The sequence below is a fragment of the Lissotriton helveticus genome, chromosome 2_1, assembly GCF_964261635.1.
Source record: "Lissotriton helveticus chromosome 2_1, aLisHel1.1, whole genome shotgun sequence".
NCBI lineage: Eukaryota > Metazoa > Chordata > Amphibia > Caudata > Salamandridae > Lissotriton > Lissotriton helveticus.
The window spans coordinates 2,019,501,971-2,019,519,963 of record NC_136059.1 but is presented as its reverse complement, the minus strand read 5'-3'; the positions used below and the strand labels follow the sequence as shown (position 1 = coordinate 2,019,519,963).

The following is a 17,993-nucleotide window of genomic DNA, read 5'->3' as shown; positions in this document are numbered from 1 at the left end:
ACAGTGTCACGGGTAGCTTCTAGTACCTTCCCATCAGTGGAATCTCTGGTATTTAAGTTATGTTATCTTCTAATGCGATTAGCTCCTTCTCTAGTGTTGTTTAGCACTGGTCCCTGGACTCTTATTGAATTCAATTTCAGCTCTCCAACTACTTTTTTTTTAGCCTCGACTTACCACCCAACATGTCCGTTCCTAATCAGACTAAAGCCTTTTCAAAAATCCTCCAAGTCTTACGAGTAATACCTGCCCTTTCTTGCTCAACACCGATACTGAATCTTACACACATTGATAAATCTGCTCTTGACTCCACTGCCACAATATCAAAAATACAACTTCCTTACTATATTCTACTGTTGCCTTAGTGGCCTCTTTTGAAGATTTCTGAAACCTAAATAGTTCATGAATATTTTTAAGTCATCACTTTAGACATCACTATCATGCTAGCTTCTAAGATCAAACAAAGGACTGCCTAGTGATGGATGCGTATCCAGAGGTGCCCATGATAGCAAGTGTATGGCAGACATAAAGGATGGGCATAACAGAGTTCAACTAAGCCTACTAAGGGTATATGGGAACTAGAAAGAGAGGCCAATGAGTTTATTCACTGAAATTTGAGAGGAGCCTAGGAGTGTGGCAGGTATGAATGGCTCACACAGGACTATGGTTGGGCAACAATCTCAAAATGGAGATCATCCCTGTTCTAAGTATTATGTTTTGGTAGCTAGTGGCACTGACATGGAGTACCCTCTTCCCAGAATAGAGGTACATATGACTGTCAATAAGGCTATGACTGACGTGGATGAGAGAAAAGCAGGGTGCTTCCTGGGAATTCTCTTGTTGAAACCATGTTAGTATGAAAGTATATATGGCCTGAAGTTCATCAGATGTGCTCGTCTGGGCACAGACTGTAAACCAGGTTTCTAGTGAGGTCGGAACCACTCCAGAGAAAGAGACCAGAGAAAGAGACCAGAGAGGAATAGATCCAACCCAGATTCAATGGCAGATTTCGAGAAGGCACCTGTCCTGGTGCCTGTATACCATGCTGGCGAGGATGTAGAGGAGATGGAAATGAGGGCCGTCACCCAGAAGCAGGTAATGTGTTGTAGTTTGAGGTCGGAACCACTCCAGAGAAAGAGACCAGAGAGGAATAGATCCAACCCAGATTCAATGGCAGATTTCGAGAAGGCACCTGTCCTGGTGCCTGTATACCATGCTGGCGAGGATGTAGAGGAGATGGAAATGAGGGCCGTCACCCAGAAGCAGGTAATGTGTTGTAGTTTGAGTCCCTGAAAGAGCGGCAGGAGCAGCTTAAAGACCTAGGATGTAGAGAGGCTTTGTAAAGTTCAGTCTGAGCGTCCAACTCTCGTGTGTCTGCAGAAAGTTGCCCAGGAACAGGTCCCTACTGGAGCAGTCGGGAAACACAAAGTGGCTTCCTGAGATGGACTCCTTTACATTGATTATAAACCAAGAGGACTGGGTAACAAGAGACTTGTGAAAATCATTCAGACAAATATGCAGAAAGTAAAAAAACGCAGAGCTTGCCTGAATAGAAACCGGGGTGTTCTTTTTTTATGGCTTGCTTCAAAACCAGACCTTTCATCTAGAAATATTTTGAACTTCTGGGTAGGTTTAACCAGTGTTAAGGTAGCACTTCGATATTGCAGGAAAAAAGTTAAATTATCGACGGTGTAAACCAAACAAAAAATATTTTATGGTCTGCCACCAGGACAAGATTAACAGAGGGAGTACTACACTAGTGCTGCTGTGGGAAGTCTCAGGCTAATTGTGACCTGCGAGTATCTTTTCTACATATTACGGCCTGTTTATCGCCCAAAAAGGGTTGGAAGGCCTTAGCCCTTTACACTGAGCTCGCTGACCCGGAGCAAGCAGCCAGCAAATGGCTGGTGGATCCTCAGATGCACATGAATTTAATACTGCAGTCAGAACATGTGATACCCTTAGGTGGCCATGAAAAAGTCCAAAGACAGGTTAGCACATCTGTTTTATTGGGCCATGGGGCAGTCAGTATATGGAGAGGTTTTGCCGGACTTGCCGGTCTGTGAGGCCAGCACCAAGTCTGGAGTACAGACCAATGCACTTTTGGTGACCATACCAGTGGTGGGATTACTCTTTGAGCGGGTCTGAACTGGCAAATTGAACTTTTGACCCTCCCTCATCCTCAGGCAACAAGTACATTTCCGAGTGTGGTGGATCACCCCATCACCAGGTCCCCCGAGGAAGCGTCCTTGAGAAGTACTAGTACCAAGGTGGCAGCTGTAGCTCTCCTTTGGATCTTTTCAGGGATGGATTTCCCCCAGACCATTGTTTCAGACACAGTAACAAATGCCATCTCCTTTTATATGAAAGCAATGGGGCAAGATTTAAGTGTGACCTACCACACAGAATACCACACCCAGATCAACTGATGGGTGGAAAGCTTCATTCAATAAGTCCCTAAATTGCATGATGGGGACTCAATCTGATCCCCTCAAGAAGAGTAGCTTCTCTTGCCATGCATGTTTGCTTACAGCAACAAAATGCAGATAGGAGTAGGGTCCAGTATCTCTGAACTACTTCTTTGACAACCTGTCCAAGATTACAGGATGTTGGTCAAGGAGGAGGGGTGGGAGAGCAACTCTAAGGCCTGCAATGTGGTGGATTATACTCCAAAGCCTCAGGAGGCTGATGGACTAGCTCATGGGTAAAGTGAAGGACAATCTTCAGGCCAGACAGGAGCTGAAAAAGGCTATACTGATTAAGTACCAGGAGGACCAGAAAGTTTGAGTTCTAAAACCAGTCAGTTCCCGGGCTATGGAGGACAAGTGGTGAGGTCCCTGCAAAGCTGTCAAAATGATCTTTGATGTCAACTATTTGACACTGGTGTCACACGGGAAATGCAAGGGTGTTTCAAGGCAATCAAGGGAAGCCTGGTCTATGCAGGGATGTCACGCTTCCATACTTGGCAATGGCCTAAGAACTCAAGGAGAAGAGGGGTCCACTCCCTGACTTGGCAAGACAATGAGAACTATGGTTCAGTGAGGAAGTTAAGGTTGCCTTTTAATACAAAACTGAACAGCAAGCAGGCTGTAAAGCAGTGTTGAGACGATTCTCCCCACTCTTGCTTCCCCCAGGGCTGATTCCGCTTTGTGTTTGAAACAAATACAGAAGACACAAAGACCCCTTTTAAAAATAAGACAAACAGAATGTCAGTGTGGATCTAACAGTGCACTAAGACTTAAGTGGACAAGAAGCTAGATGTGGGTGTTATTGAGCCCTTCCTTAATCCATGGGCCTGCTCAGTCATGTTGCTGCTCAAGAAGGGATCAGATGATGTAGGTTTCTGTGTGGACTATCACAGTCTAACAACGGAGCCCAAACGAGATGCCCAATTCTATCTCCTAAGCCATTGACATGGTGTATAAGCTGGGCTCAGCAAAATGCCTTCGAACTTTTGATCTGAGTAGTGGCTAATGGGAGATTGCCTTGACACAGACTCCAAGAAGACAGCATTTTCAACCCAGAGTGACCAATTTAAGGTTATAGCTTTTGCATTGAAGAATGCTCCTGCCATTTTCCAGTGACTGTCAACCAGGGCTCTGTGTGGCTTACTTGGGTGACACTACTTTGATCAGTAACTCATAAAAAGACCATATTTACCTTTTGGAGCGGGTGAGGATGGTGAGGATGCAGGGGGCCAAAGTGATCGTCAAGGAAGCCAAGTACTAAGTTGGTTGGTCAGTCTGTTGTTCATCTAGGTCATCAGGTGGGTAATGAGAAGATTAAACCCCTTTAGGCAAAAGTCCAGGCAGTCCTAGAAAGGGAGGTTCTCACGACCCACATCCAGATAAGGGCTTTATTGGTCACTACTTGAACTCTGTGTCAAAACTATGAAACCATAGTTGCCCCTGTGACTGCCCTGACCACTAGGAAATAGCCCATGAAGGTCATCTGTAAAGAAGAGTGTCAGAAGGCATTTGCTGACTTAAAGGCCACACTATGCAATGCACTTGTGTTGAAGGCCCATGATCATGGTCAGACCCTCATTATGCAGATATATGCTTTAGAAAAGGGAGTAGGAGCAGTTCCCACACAGCTTATGAAGACAAGGAGGTATGATTCATTGGCCTTAAATCAACCACAAACTACTCTATGCATCAGAACTGATCTGGTGTTGAAATAAGAATGCATTCACAGAATGTAGGTATTTCGAAGATTCATGTCATTTTTGCCTCTGACAAAGTCTGTGGTACAAACAGATCACAGACTCCTCAAGTAGCTGATGGCAATAAAGGGGAAAAAGTTGCCCTGCGTTTCAATCTCTCTGCAGACTTGATTTCACCTTACAGCATAAGGTGGGATTACAGTACGCAAATACAGATGGCTTATCGCACTCACCTACTGAATCAAATGACCATACTCTTCCTACTGGAGAGTAGGCACAGACGAGTGATTTGGTTGGGAGGTGGGTTGTGGGTGGGTGGGGATAAACAGACTTTGTATTGTAGTTTATGTTATTGTTTTGGTATCTGTGCAAAAGTGGTTCACTGAATGGGATGGCTGGGTGGCCATCACAAGTAATGAAGTAACAATTGTATGAGATGCATTCAAACATCGCAGTAATTTAAACCAGGGCTCAACCCCTGGTTAGCTGTGTCACAGAGCAGATCGGTTTGACTTGCACAAAATGTGTAAATGAGCTACAAGTATAAAAAACAGTTAAAAAGCCAAAAACAACAAAAAGAAAGAAAAAATTATTAAGCAACATAACACTAAAAATATCCAAACACCGGATATACAGAACTTGAAATATGGATTTTTAATGATTTAAGTTAAAGTCGCATCACAAAATGAAGCGGCAATGGTAGCGAATGGTCACAGTAGATCAGGACCATGGAGCAAGGGTTGGCTACATAAAATGTATTGGTATCGGTGAAAGTCTGGAAGTCAAAAAGTTCTAAAAAGTTTCAGAGTTCCACTGATCTGGAGGAAAGCTTTTGCCCAAACACCACAAGAGTACGCATCCAAGGACCCTAGGAGGAGCACATAGAGACTCCTAGGTTATCAAGCTAAGGGAAACAGCAAAGTCCAATCCAGGTCCTGGTGCCACAGATCAGCTGGAATTCTTCAGGGGAACGCCCTCTTCAGCTTTGTGTTCGTTAAGCCACCCAGAGGATCAGCTTTTTGATCCTTCGAGATCTTTCAGTTGCTGAATTTCAAATTAAAAGGGGTCCAATCGCTGCAGGCCGTTCTCATTAGGTAACAGATGCAAAGTGCAGATGGTTCAGTCTGCGTGGTATCCTTTGGCAAGTCCAGCAGTGTTCTGTTGGGGTGCCACATTTATGCATGGCACTAGCTAGTGAGCAGGAGGACTCCTCTGCACGCCCTAAACAATGGGGTAAAAGTTCCAAAGTCCAACCTACCCATGCTTTAAGTTATTCGCAATTGCCTTACTACAATCAGGCCCAAAATACTATATGCTAGAGCATTTTCAAGAGTGTTCTTAAGTGAATGTCTGGAAATGCCACATTGATGCCCGTCATGAGCTACTGGGTGTAAATTACTCTAGGGAATGCCCTAACCAATAGGGTAAAGGTTCCCGTGGCTAAGTCAACCCTTTCAGGCATTCGCAAGATGGCCTAAGTCTTTTGCCACACTAAACTTGGGCTCTGAAGGCAGAGGGGTGTTTGTGGGAGCGTCAAGGGGACATCACCAGGGTCCTACTATATTGAACACTAAATTCCGGATTGAAGCAGGCACTGTATGCACAACACACCCAGACACAGACCTCTGGTAGGACAAAAGCAGGGTAATTCAGCAAACAGAGAGGGCATACACAGGTATACTGTTCTCTGCCTTTCAAGTGTGCTTAATTGCTACATGTGGCTCAAAAAGCCTGTTAAGCAGGATTTGATGGTGTGCTGTCAACAGGATGCCCATAGCCCCTGCTCTGAATATCTGTGGAGTTAAAGTGGGTCATCTTTGCCCATTCAAGCCAGCCTGTTTGTTCCTGGGAAGCATTTTACACCTCTTTAACACTGATTTCTAGTCTTCAGCACAGGTTGGGGCCTGGCAGAGGCTTATGCTAATTAATATTCTGACAGTTCAGGCAAGTAAATGGCAACTTTCTAAAAGTTACTTTTCTTTAAGCATTATCAAAAATCTGACTTCACCAATACATTTAATTTACAACTACCTGAGATCGCAGTACTAGCATTAAATCTGCACTCTGGTTTTCTATACAGGGAAGCTAGCCTGCCACAGTGCAAATAGCTTTTGGGACCTTGTCACTGTACAAGCATGGGTACATTAATTGTCTACATGCTCCAGTCTTAAAATACCATGCAACCTACCTTGTGGGCTACAAGGCTTACATAGGGGTGACTATCAAATTTTAAACCGAGTTTTGTTAACCTCTCAAAAAGGGTTATTTTAACAGGTTGCACTGCAGGCTTGACACAGCGGCAGTCAGGCTACAATGGCAGGCCTAAAGCCACATTTTCCTGGTGACACTAGTGGAAGGCACAATAGGCACTGCAGTCCACGTTTAACTTTTCATGTCATGAGTGCATTTCTGCACCATATACTATGGCTTCATAGAAAAGTTAAATAACCGATTCACAGATTAGCTAATATCTATGTGTTTTAGGGGTCAGGGCACATACAACAAGCACTTGACATCAGTGCTGGAGTGTGCAGCCAGTAAAACCAGCCAACAATTCAGTAGAAAAATTGAGGTTACCAAGCAAAGAGGGGCATTTTCTCACAGTATTTGAATAGCACTCACCTTTCACAATGAACATAGGCTGGTGAAATCAAGAGAGAAACTGAAGGTCTTAATGAAGTGTTATTTAAACATTGTATTAAGTAGCAACTCATACAATTTTGTGTCACCTGGTTTGGAGGTTTATTACTCAATTTACTTTAATCATTTTGTGACATTTTGCATTAAACATGTGATGCCCATTTGACATCTTTTTAAGTGACTGCAGTCTTATCATATGTAATACTCAGTTCAAATAACTTTATTCGATTCAATCGAATCATAAAAGTTTAAATACATAAAAAAGAAAAACAAGACAATATTCATAAGTGAAGTTGTGCATAGATTAGATATGCAGTACACCAGTTTTCTTTTCCTAAGTCATATTATCCCAGCACAGATTTGAAGAAAACCTCCAATCGTTCTATGACAATGTTAATACAAGATATTAAAAATCCATAAGAAGACTAAAAATGTTAATTCATTGTACAATTCATAATGTTTCCTGATTAAAAGTGCAATTCTCACGAAGTTAAGCACAGTGCTGCATATAGCAGCAGAAGATAATGACTGTAGGTAATTAAAACCCTCCTGATAAGAAAAGAGACTGGTTTAATATAACGAGCCCTTGGGTCTTTATGAAGTGTGCAAAACAACAAAGTGCATTGTGCTCTGATGGGCTGAATTATTGCAGGGAAAGGGGGTTAGTCTCACACCAACCTGCCCGATTGGGAAAAGCTACAAGAAAGTGCAACGTGCAAAGACTAAATCTGGTCATAAGGAAACGCGATTGAACATGCATAGTTTAAGACAAATAAAATTGCTGTTGACTTGGAAACACAATCTGGTGATCCCTGATCCCGGTTAGACATACATAATTCAGTCCGAAAAGCATTTTTTATAACCTTTTTCATGTTAGATTGAATACCCTCGGGATTATCATAGTAATTTTCCATGCTTATTTTATAAAAAAGTATCTTTGACATAACAAAGCCAGGGAAGTAACATTGCATTATCAAGATTCATACAATCGCTAAGAATACTCCTTGAGAATAATAAACCTCAGGAGGTCCAGATTTCCCCCCATAAAATCAATGGGGCAATATTTATCCTATCTTTTACTTAATCCAGACCCACTTCAGAGTGACAGAAAAGTGTTGAAGAACTACTATGAATCATCAATCTTTTTAAACAGGTGTTCTCTAAAATCTGAATCTGGGAGCTTCTTTGGTAGCCTAATACACCTGCCCCAAAGGTGGCTACTTACAGGTATTTGGATTTATATAAAGTCAACATTTCTGCAACCGGTTTATGTCCGAGCTTACCAGTAAAGCGAAAAAGACCCTCTATTATTCTGCTGGTGTTTTCACTCCTAGCCACAATTAGATTATCCCAATTTAATTTGTTATTAAAAACATTCCGAAAATAATTAAAATGTGGCACCTTATCAATAATTTTATCCTTTACCATGAATTTTCTTGTTTTTGTCTTGTTTGGACCACATTTCATAATAAATGATACAATACTCATTTTAACTGCACATATGTTTGCTAAATTTATGTAATTTGGACTGTGTTAATGACAAGTATTCTGAGGGAGCGTATCAAAAGGGCCAAACATGCACTACAAATACCTGTAAAACACCAGAACATCAAGCTTTCTTGAGACTTACAGATTGTGTGCATCCACAACCTGAACTGTGGACATCAAGAGATCAATGATTCCAATGACAATATAAAGTCTAGCAGTGGACACAAATTTATATTTAGCTATCTCAAATTGCAAGCAGAATAAAAGAAAATAAGTTACCTGTAAACCGTGGTTCTCCAGTATTGGTATCTCTCAGATACGCATGCTTGAATCATTCCCCATCGAAGTGGGAGTCCCTCAGTACATAAAAAGCAGTACGCAATTACTCTAACATTAACGTTAATATAGAATAATCATTAACTTTAATAACTCATTAATAGAGAAAAATCCTTCACTTTAATAACACCTCCTAGTCATTAGGTATGGTCCAAACTCCAGCTAATCAGGTGACAGCACCCTCTAGGACCCTCTCCACAGAGGCTCCAGGCTCTCAGATTTTCAAGCAGCAGAAGTGTATTATGTGTAAAATAAAACAGGAAGCCTCTATGGGGAGGAGGTTGGGTCACATGTGAATCTATGAAAGATATCAATACTGGATAACCACAGTTTACAGGCAAGTAACTTATTTTCTTCTCCAGTATTGGGGTATCATTCATAGATTCACATGCTTGAATCAGAGTATATAGCAGTTATCACATAGGTATAAATGTTCATACAAGAAAGAATGTAGTACACAGAATACGAAAGACAATTGTACATCATCCAGTGTATATCACACTTATGTACTAATTTATATACCTATATAGTAATCTGACAATGCCTATGCACAGTCACTGTGACCTTAAATATAGAAATTTTAAAACTTAAATGAAGGTGGGAAGGATAGAGGCTCACCCCATAGAAAAAGATTACGCAGCAATGCCTATCCCACAGCTGTATCAGCATTACTCGCAGGTTCCAGACAATAATGCTAGGTAAAAGTGTGCCTGCTAGACCAAGTTGCTGCTCTGCAAATTTGTTGAACAGGCACACCGGCAAAGAGAACGGTTGATTAGGAGACTGCTCGCGTAGAATGCACTTTCACTATTGAATGTAGAGGTTTGCCTGCTTGCTGATGGCGAACATTGGATCGCACGGGAAATCCAATGTGCTATAGTTTGTTTAGTCACTGGATACCCTTTCCTGATTTTTCCATAGGCCACAAAAAGCTGATCAGCCTTTCGGATACAGGCTGTTTTCTGCAAGTAAAATGTTATACATCTCTTAACATCCAGGGAGTGTAAGGCCCTTTCTGCTAGTGTCTTTGGATTTGGGAACAAAGTCTTTAGGATGACTGGTTTAAGTGAAAATCTGTTGGGACCTTAGTAATAATGGTTGGATTTGTTCGAAGTATAACAGAGTCCTTAGTAAACTGTAGGAAAGGATGTTGAGTAGTGAAAGCATGTATGTCGCTTACTCGTCTAGCTGAAGTAAGAGCCAGTAGAAGTGATGTTTTCCATGACATTAATTTAATTTAAGATCAGCCCTATGAATAGGCTCAAAGGGAGCTTTCATGAGTTGCACTAGTACAATGTTGAGATGACAAGGCGGAGGAGGGCGCCTAATTTGAGGGAACATTCTAAACAATCCCTTATGAAATTGTTTTATTATTCTTGATGACCAAAGAGGTTGTGCCATTTTGCAGTCGAAACCTGTAAATCGCTGCAAGGAATACCTTAAAAGTAGATTGAGAAAGGCCAGATTTTGCCAGTTGGAGGAAAAAAGGCAGTAATTGTTCTGGCGAAGACTGAATAGGGTGCACTTCAGAAGTTGCACACCAATGACAGACTCTCTTCCACTTCAGTTCTTAAGTCTTGATAGTGGAGGGCGCCCTGGCAATAGCTAGGACCTCCCAACAGTTAGCAGGTATAACTAAGTCGGCAAACTCAAAATATTCAGGAGCCAAGCTGCTAATCGCAGAGCTGTTGGATTCGGATGGCAGACATGGCAGCAGTTCACTGTCAGTAAGTTCTGTAATGGGCGCAACAGTCTGCGTTTGCACTCCGATAGTATCAGAAGTTCTGTGAACCAGAATTGGTGAGGCCACTGGGGAGCTATGAGAAGTATTCGGCAGGGTTTTTTCCTCATCTTCCTAAACACCCTTGGGGCTACAGGAATTGGAAAAAAGGCGCAAGCATAAATCTTTGATCAATTTATCGAAAACGCATTCACGCACAATCCCTGTTGCGGTAGCCACAGGGTGAAGAATTGGCCTTTGCGGTTCCGACTGGTTGCAAATGGGTCCAAACTCGGTTTGCCCCACAACAGAAAGATGTGATCCAACTTTGGTTGGTGAAGTTCCCATTTGTGGTTGGTTGCAATTGACCTGCTCAATGAGTCTGCTAGGATGTTGGCCACTCCTGAAACATGCACTGCTGTCACTGTTATCCAATGTTGTATAGCCCAATCCCAGATTTGCTGTGACTGCAGGGATAGCATGGTTGATCTTGTCCCACCTTGTTTGTTTAAATAATGCATGCTGGTTGTGTTGTCTGTCCGAATTAATACTGAAGCTCCTGATATTATTGAGAGAAAGATTTCAAAGCCAGGAATATTGCCTTCAACTCTAGAAGGTTAATGTGCAATGTTAGTTGGTGGTTGTCCCATTTTCCCTTCCCCGTCAGTCCTTCTAGATGTGCTCCCCACCCTTTGAGGGATGCATCAGTTGTTATTGTGAAACCTGGCAAGTCCACTATGAACAATAGGCCTGCCGCTATGTTTGGGATGCAAGTCTACCATAGGAGCGCTTCTTTCATTTGAGGTGTTATTCTGCTATCTGGACCCGGAGATCTGTAGCTACTGCTTGTCCAGCTCCTCTTGCAAGGGTCTCATTCGCAGACGACAGTTGGGAACTAGGGGAATGAGAGAGGACAACATTCCCAGAAGCGATTTGTACTTGCGGACTGAAATGGACTTTCTTGTGAGCAGAAAAGTTGCTAACTTGTAATTCTTTTGTTTTCCTTCTAGTGAGACAAAGGTCTTTGCCTGATAGTGTCCAATGTTGCTCCTAAGAATGTTTTTACCTTTGAGGGGGTTAACTGAGACTTTGGTAGATTTATTGAGAGACCCAAGGTTTGGACGAGAGAAAGACATCTTTGAGTGGGACTGCTTACAACTGTGAAAGATTTCGCCTTTAAGAGGCAATCGTCCAGATAAGGGAAGATTTGAACTCCGTCCTGACGTAGATGGGCCGCTACTGGTGCTAGGACAGTGGTTAACACTTGGACGCTGAGCGAAGGCCAAAAGCTAGGATTTTGGATTGGAAATCCCTGCCAGCCACTCTGAAGCGCAAGATTTTCCTGTGTCTGGGGAGGATAGGGATGTGAAAAAAAGGCATCCTGAAGGTCTACGGTCGCAATGAAATCTTCTAGATTTATCAAACGAAGCACTTCCTGAAGAGACAACGTTTGGAAGGATTGCTTTTTTAGAAATTTGTTGAGGCAACAAAGGTCTAAAACGGGACGCCACTCTCCCGATTTCTTTTTTAGGAGGAAAAACCTCTAATAGAACCCTGTTCCCCTCTGTAAATTTGGTACCACTTCAAATCGCTCCCTTCTTTAACATTATTTTTATTTGGGACAAAAGCGCTTTTAGATTAGCAGGACGACGACCTTGGAAGGGTAAGTTGGAGGAATCTTTAAGAATTCCAAATTGTGACCCTTGGAAACTATGTTATGTTATGTTATTTTGTGACTTTTATAGCGCACGGCTACTCAGTGAGTGTCCCGGCGCTTTATTGACATCCTAAAAGCAAACATAACACATAAAGAATACAGAAGGGGAACAAAGAAAATTTTAAAACCTGAGAAGCAAACAGCCAGGTTTTTAGGGCCTTACTAAAGGATAGCAAATTGGAATTGCTTCGTAACGCAAAGGGCAAAGAGTTCCAAAGCTGAGGAGCCCGAAGCATAAAAGAACGACCTCCCAGTCGGGCCCTCCTCACACGGGGAACAATGGCAAGAAGCTGCGATTCTGATCTCAAGGATCGCGACGGGCAGTATTGCCTAAGCCTCCTCTGCAGATATTTAGCCCCGGTGGAATAAAAGGCCTTATGGGCAAGAGTCAAGGTTTTAAAAACTATCCGCTGTCGGATAGGCAGCCAATGAAGTGCCTGTAACAGGCCAGAAACATGCGCTCGCCTGTGCAGACCAAAAATGGCGCGGGCCGCCGCATTTTGGACCACCTGCATCCGCTGCAGGAGGTATTCGGGCAGGCCAAGATATAAGATGTTAGCATAGTCCAATCTTGAACCGATCAAGGCCTGCACCGTAATCCTCCTGTGATCCTCTGAAAGCAGCGGAAAGAACTTCCGCAGCATGCGGAGAAGTCCAAAGCATGTGCCTGTAAGAGTAAGGATCTGAGATCTGAGGGTCAGGCCGTTGTCAATTTTGACCCCCAGATTCTTCGCCACCTGCGAAGACTGGCTCGGTGGAGACATGTCCGTCGGCCACCACATCTGCCAGTCCGGGTCGGATTGACAGCCGAAGAAGAGTACCTCCGACTTATCTGAGTTACACTTGAGGCTAATCAGTTGGAGCCATTTAAAAACAGCCCCAAGGCACTCACGGATACTCTCTCCGTCAAAGTCCTCCCCTTTCCGGCAGGTGAAGAGCAGCTGGGTGTCATCCGCATAGGATACGATCTGGGCTCCATAGGACTCCGCCAGAGCCGCCAAAGGGGTCATAAAGATGTTAAACAGAGTCGGGCTCAATACCGAGCCCTGCGGGACTCCGACTTCCAATGGCGGCATCTCGGCGGAAGCCGAGGAAACCCAGACCGACTGTCGGCGACCAGCTAGAAAAGATGTAAACCATCTAAACACAGTCCCCCTCAGACCGATCTCATGAAGTCTGCAGAGGAGACCCTCATGGGGGACGGTGTCGAAGGCCGCCGACAGATCGAGCATGATCAACATCGCTCTACCACCCAGATCTAGCATCTCCTTGATGGCCTCAGAAACCTCCAACAACGCCGTCTCCGTGCTCAGATTAGGGCGAAAGCCCGACTGAGTGGGGTGAAGAAGGTCGTTGGTTTCCAAAAAATTGGAAAGCACGCTGTGAACATGCTTCTCCAGGGTCTTGGCTAAAGCCGGAAGAAGAGAAATCGGCCTATAATTTGCCAAGACCTCAGGAGCCAAACCTGGCTTCTTAATCAAAGGAATGACCATGGCCCGCTTTCACGCCGAGGGGACCTCACCTAGGCTAAGGGAACGATTCAGGAGAGGGTTGACCAGCGGGTTAACTACCTCCGCCATCCTCGCCAAATATTTGGCCAGGCATGGATCGAGCGGTGACCCAGATTTAAGATTGGCCAGCAAAGCCAAGGAGGAGGCCATAGGTAAAGGCGGGAAGTCTGACAGGACAGGTCCCGAGGGAATCGGTGGGACAGAGCCAACATCGGGGCCAGGCAGGACAGCCGCCGGCTGCTATGGAAACGACTCCTGTATCGTCTTGATCTTCGCGGTAAAGAAGCCAGCCAGATCCGAGGCCCACTTCTGACTGGGAGCGGACTGGGTCGCGTTCGACCGTGGGGTGATGTATTCCCTAACGATCGAGAAGATCTCTTTGCAGGAGTTCGAAGCATCCTCGATCCTCCTGGCAAAATAGCTGTTCTTCTCAGCCAGAATCGCTCGATGGTAGGCTTTGACCATAGTCCTGTATTCGAGCTTGGCTTCTGGATTGTACTGGGCTCGCCAGGTCCTTTCAGCCACCTTGCACTGCCTGCGAGAAGCAAGCATTGCACCAGTAAACCACGGGGCAGACACCCGCTTAGATAATGATCGAGGAGGTCTAACCGGGGCCAGATAATTTAGCCTCTCCTCAAGCCAATCCTGCAAGGATTCCAGGTCGCTATCCAGATCTCCCATCAGCGGGCACGGATGGTCATGAAGTGCTTCATGTCCAAAACCCTTCTGTCCGTTATTGCAGACCATTCAGAGAAGAAACAGGAAATTCGTCCACCAACCTTGACTGGATTGGTGGGAACAGTGGCCGGCAGTGGGTGGTTGTCACCGTTTCTTGGAGTTATCTTTGCCTCTCTAGGCAGTCTTTCCACTAATGTTTGTAGGCTGCGGCAGGAGGTGCTTAAATGACTTGCTGTTGTGCAGATGAGTACCTTGATTGACCTTGGTACGGTTGATATTGTTTATACTGGTTGTAGCCTCCTCGAAAGGATGATGAGCCACGACCTCTTGCTCACCGAAAGGGCGTTTTTTTTAAACTGTAGAGTGCCAAGAGCTTTTGCAGTATCAGTATCCTTTTTGATGGTCTGAAGGGCTTGGTCTATGTGCTGACCAAATAGGGATTCGCCATCATAAGGCATGTCAATCACTTTTGTTTGAACTTCTTGCCTAAAAATGTAGGCTTAAGCTAGTCCCAATGCCTCAAGACCTTAGCCTCAGCCAGTTGGCGGGATCCTGTGGAAGAAACATCCACTGACCAGTCGATGATCTCAGCCGAGATCTTTTCTCCCTCCTGCAGAATCTTTAATGCTTCCGCCTTGGATTCATCCGGCAACATTTCTATAAAAGGCAAATGTGATCGGACCTTTCGCAGGTCGGATCTGACTGGGATAGAGAGAATTGCCCGCCTTGACAGTTGTTGCCACCATGGTGGAAAATATTTTGCTGATGGAATCAAGACTTCTTCCATAAGGGGCCGATAATGGAGATGCAGGATTTCTGGCACGACGCTGTGCCGCCTGTGATATCACGGAGTCAGGTTTAGGTTGCCCAATAAGGAAGGCAGGAGAATTATCCGGAGCCTTGTATTTCTTTACCAATTTAGGCAAGACTGCCGGAAATGAGGCTGGAGTTTATGACCTATAAGCCCTCCTGCCATATGAAGTCTAAAATTGGGATAGGTCAGACCGGTCTCTATGTTTGTTCCTTGAAATCATATAAGAAACAAAATCAGCCTGTTTAGTGACCATAGGTAGCTGAAACCTCTTTGCTGCTCTCTCCATAAGGGTATTGGAAACCCCTACATCCTCAGGTGGTGAATCTATAGGAGGTGGAGCGGAAGGCTCGCTGACCTGTTGTGACGGAGAGGTACAAATATTCTCTCTATACGTATTCCAGTTCCCACAAACTTTATCCCATTTTTTGGAGTATCCTCTATTTACATAAACAGCTCGACCCGCCAGCATACACGTCAACATCATGTTCCCATTCCATTATCTTTAGCAATTCCAGGACCTCCCGATTAACATGCAATATTTTCTTTCGCAATCATATAACCCACTGTCGCCCATAATTTGTCCATGCGACTGAAATCTGTGGCAATCCAAATGTTGAGTAAATATGTCTTGGGGTACATTGGCTAGGTACTCCCACATACCTCTTCAATCACACCATGTCAGCGATACAAAACCATTGAATGAGTGAACGATCCCAGATTGTGTGGAAAAAGGAGTCTGTCTCCCTACACTTCCGCATGCAGTCAGCCTCAGTAATGCGACCCATCTTAAATAAAGTGATAAGTGGTATGGAGGTGCTGTGAAATATTTTAAGCTAAACCAGCCGCAGTCGTGGCAGTATGGCCACCTCCAGCGGGGAGGATAGCTATAATGCCAGTTCGCTTCCTCAAGTTCCCCCAGGTCTGCCTGCCAGTGAGCACCCAGGCTCACCAGAGGGTCTGGAGAGTTGTTGATTATTTTCATATACGGGAGCGAAATTACTTTAGTGTGCATGGGGTCAGAAAGCAATCTATCCTCAAGAGGTTCGGATTCCGGGATCCCATCTATATATCTTTAGGTATTGCCTGCAATGCATGGAGGGGGGGGGGGGGGGGCGCTTATTTTTCAATCGATGATGAAGACGAAACTATCAATGACTGTCTCACCTTCACGGATACCAACATCGACGGAGAAGATGCCGATGACAATCATTTGGGCCGAGGAGAAGAGAAAGTCGGCGCGTGGGGACGGAACATCTTTTCTGTGAGGTAAAATTGTCTCAGGAAGAGACCTTGATTCCTGGTTCGTTTTTTAAGAGGATTTTGAAGGCATAGACGGCACAGATTGACCCTTAAGAGGGGCGGCTTCCTTTTTTGGTGATGAAGGCTGATCTTCATGTTTTTAGGTGGGATGATGTTTTTTCAACACCTTAGCAGCCTTAGGAGATACCAGCTCTGTCTCACTAGCTCTTTTTTTAGATGCTGAAGTCTTTAAAGAGGATTCACTCTCCTCGTCAGATAAAAGGATTGTCCTTTGTTTTAAGCTTCTGTAGCCACAGAAGAAGGCGTCCTTCTCTATCGCTCAAGGTTTTTTGAGAAAATGTCCTGCAAATTTTAGTCTCTCACCTGATGTTCAGGGTGAAGGCAGTAGATAAATCTCTTGTGGGGATCATCTGCGTGAAGTCTTAATTTCCCACAAGACTCACAATGCCTGAAGAGAGATCTTTTTGAAGAGTACGTTGAAAAGCAAGATCTAAAGAAATCAGAAGGCCAAGAAGAAGAACTGAGCAGAGCCAGGGAGACTCCCTTCACTCTATGTGCGATAGTAAACCTGAGAGCCTGGAGGTTCTGTGGAGAGGGTTCTAGAGGGTGCTGTCACCTGACTGGCTGGAGTTTAAACTATACCTAATGACTAGGACGAGATATTAAAGTGAATGGTTTTTCTCTATTAACTTTAATGTTAGAGTAATTACTTAATGCTTTTTATGTACCATGGGACTCACACTTCGACGACGGGAAATGATTCAAGCATGTGAATCTATGAAAGATACCCCAATACTGGGGAAAGCAGGGCTTCTGTGCTCCATGGCCAGGAGTTGAATAACAGCCCCTACATGAAAATTACTGTTTTGACTTTCCCAGATAAAATGCATTTCACCTACATTTTTGTGCATGTGTGCGCATGTGAGAGTACACTTGCATCTTTACGAGTAAGTGTACGCAAGCAAATAATCAAACTTATCTTACCATGCTACGACCTCTGTAGGTATGAGGTTTGGGTGGATGAGTTCTATGGAGGAGCTATCCTTGGCATCCGGTGGTGCTTACTAGCATAATGGTGGATTACTCAAACAAAAGTGCGGCTAAATCCTAGCCCCAAGTTATCCAAGATGCAACGAAGTATATCTTTGTAAAGCAGTGGCAATAACCGGCATAATAGTGACCCTGATAAACCGCGGACATACTTGCTTTAGCGATGCCATACATGGCATAATAGCAGAGTCGAGAGAAGGCTCAGCCATAAATACTTGTATGTATGCTTGGAGACTGTCAGGCGAAAACCAATATTATGAAAAACAGAGAAGGGAAGCTAGAACCTTTTAAACAATGGAAAACAATCATATGGACACTGTTCTCTACAGGAGAATAGCCAAAGCTACAGCGATTTTGTGACTAAAAGAGCACTCATCAAATTAGATCACAGGCATTGACGAGCAATGTGCATATGGAGCAAGCGGATACTTTCGCAACCTTTGTGATTCAATTCAACCATATACAACTTCTGGTGGCATAACTACAAGCACATCTCTAAGTTAGTTCACATCTCCTGATGTCACAGAGGTTGAAGGACGTGCCTAATTACGAGGAGCCCCCTCAGGAAAACTTAAGAGCTGCTCGTCTGCTTCAACCTATTTTTTGTCTCACGGCAT

The 17,993-nt window shown here is 44.1% G+C and overlaps 1 protein-coding gene across 3 annotated transcripts in view; it reads right to left on the bottom strand.

The window, feature by feature from the left end:
• Positions 1 to 17,993, bottom strand: part of GLRB (glycine receptor beta) — a 268,016-nt gene that overhangs the window by 140,926 nt on the left and 109,097 nt on the right. The gene's annotated exons all lie outside the window — the stretch shown is intronic.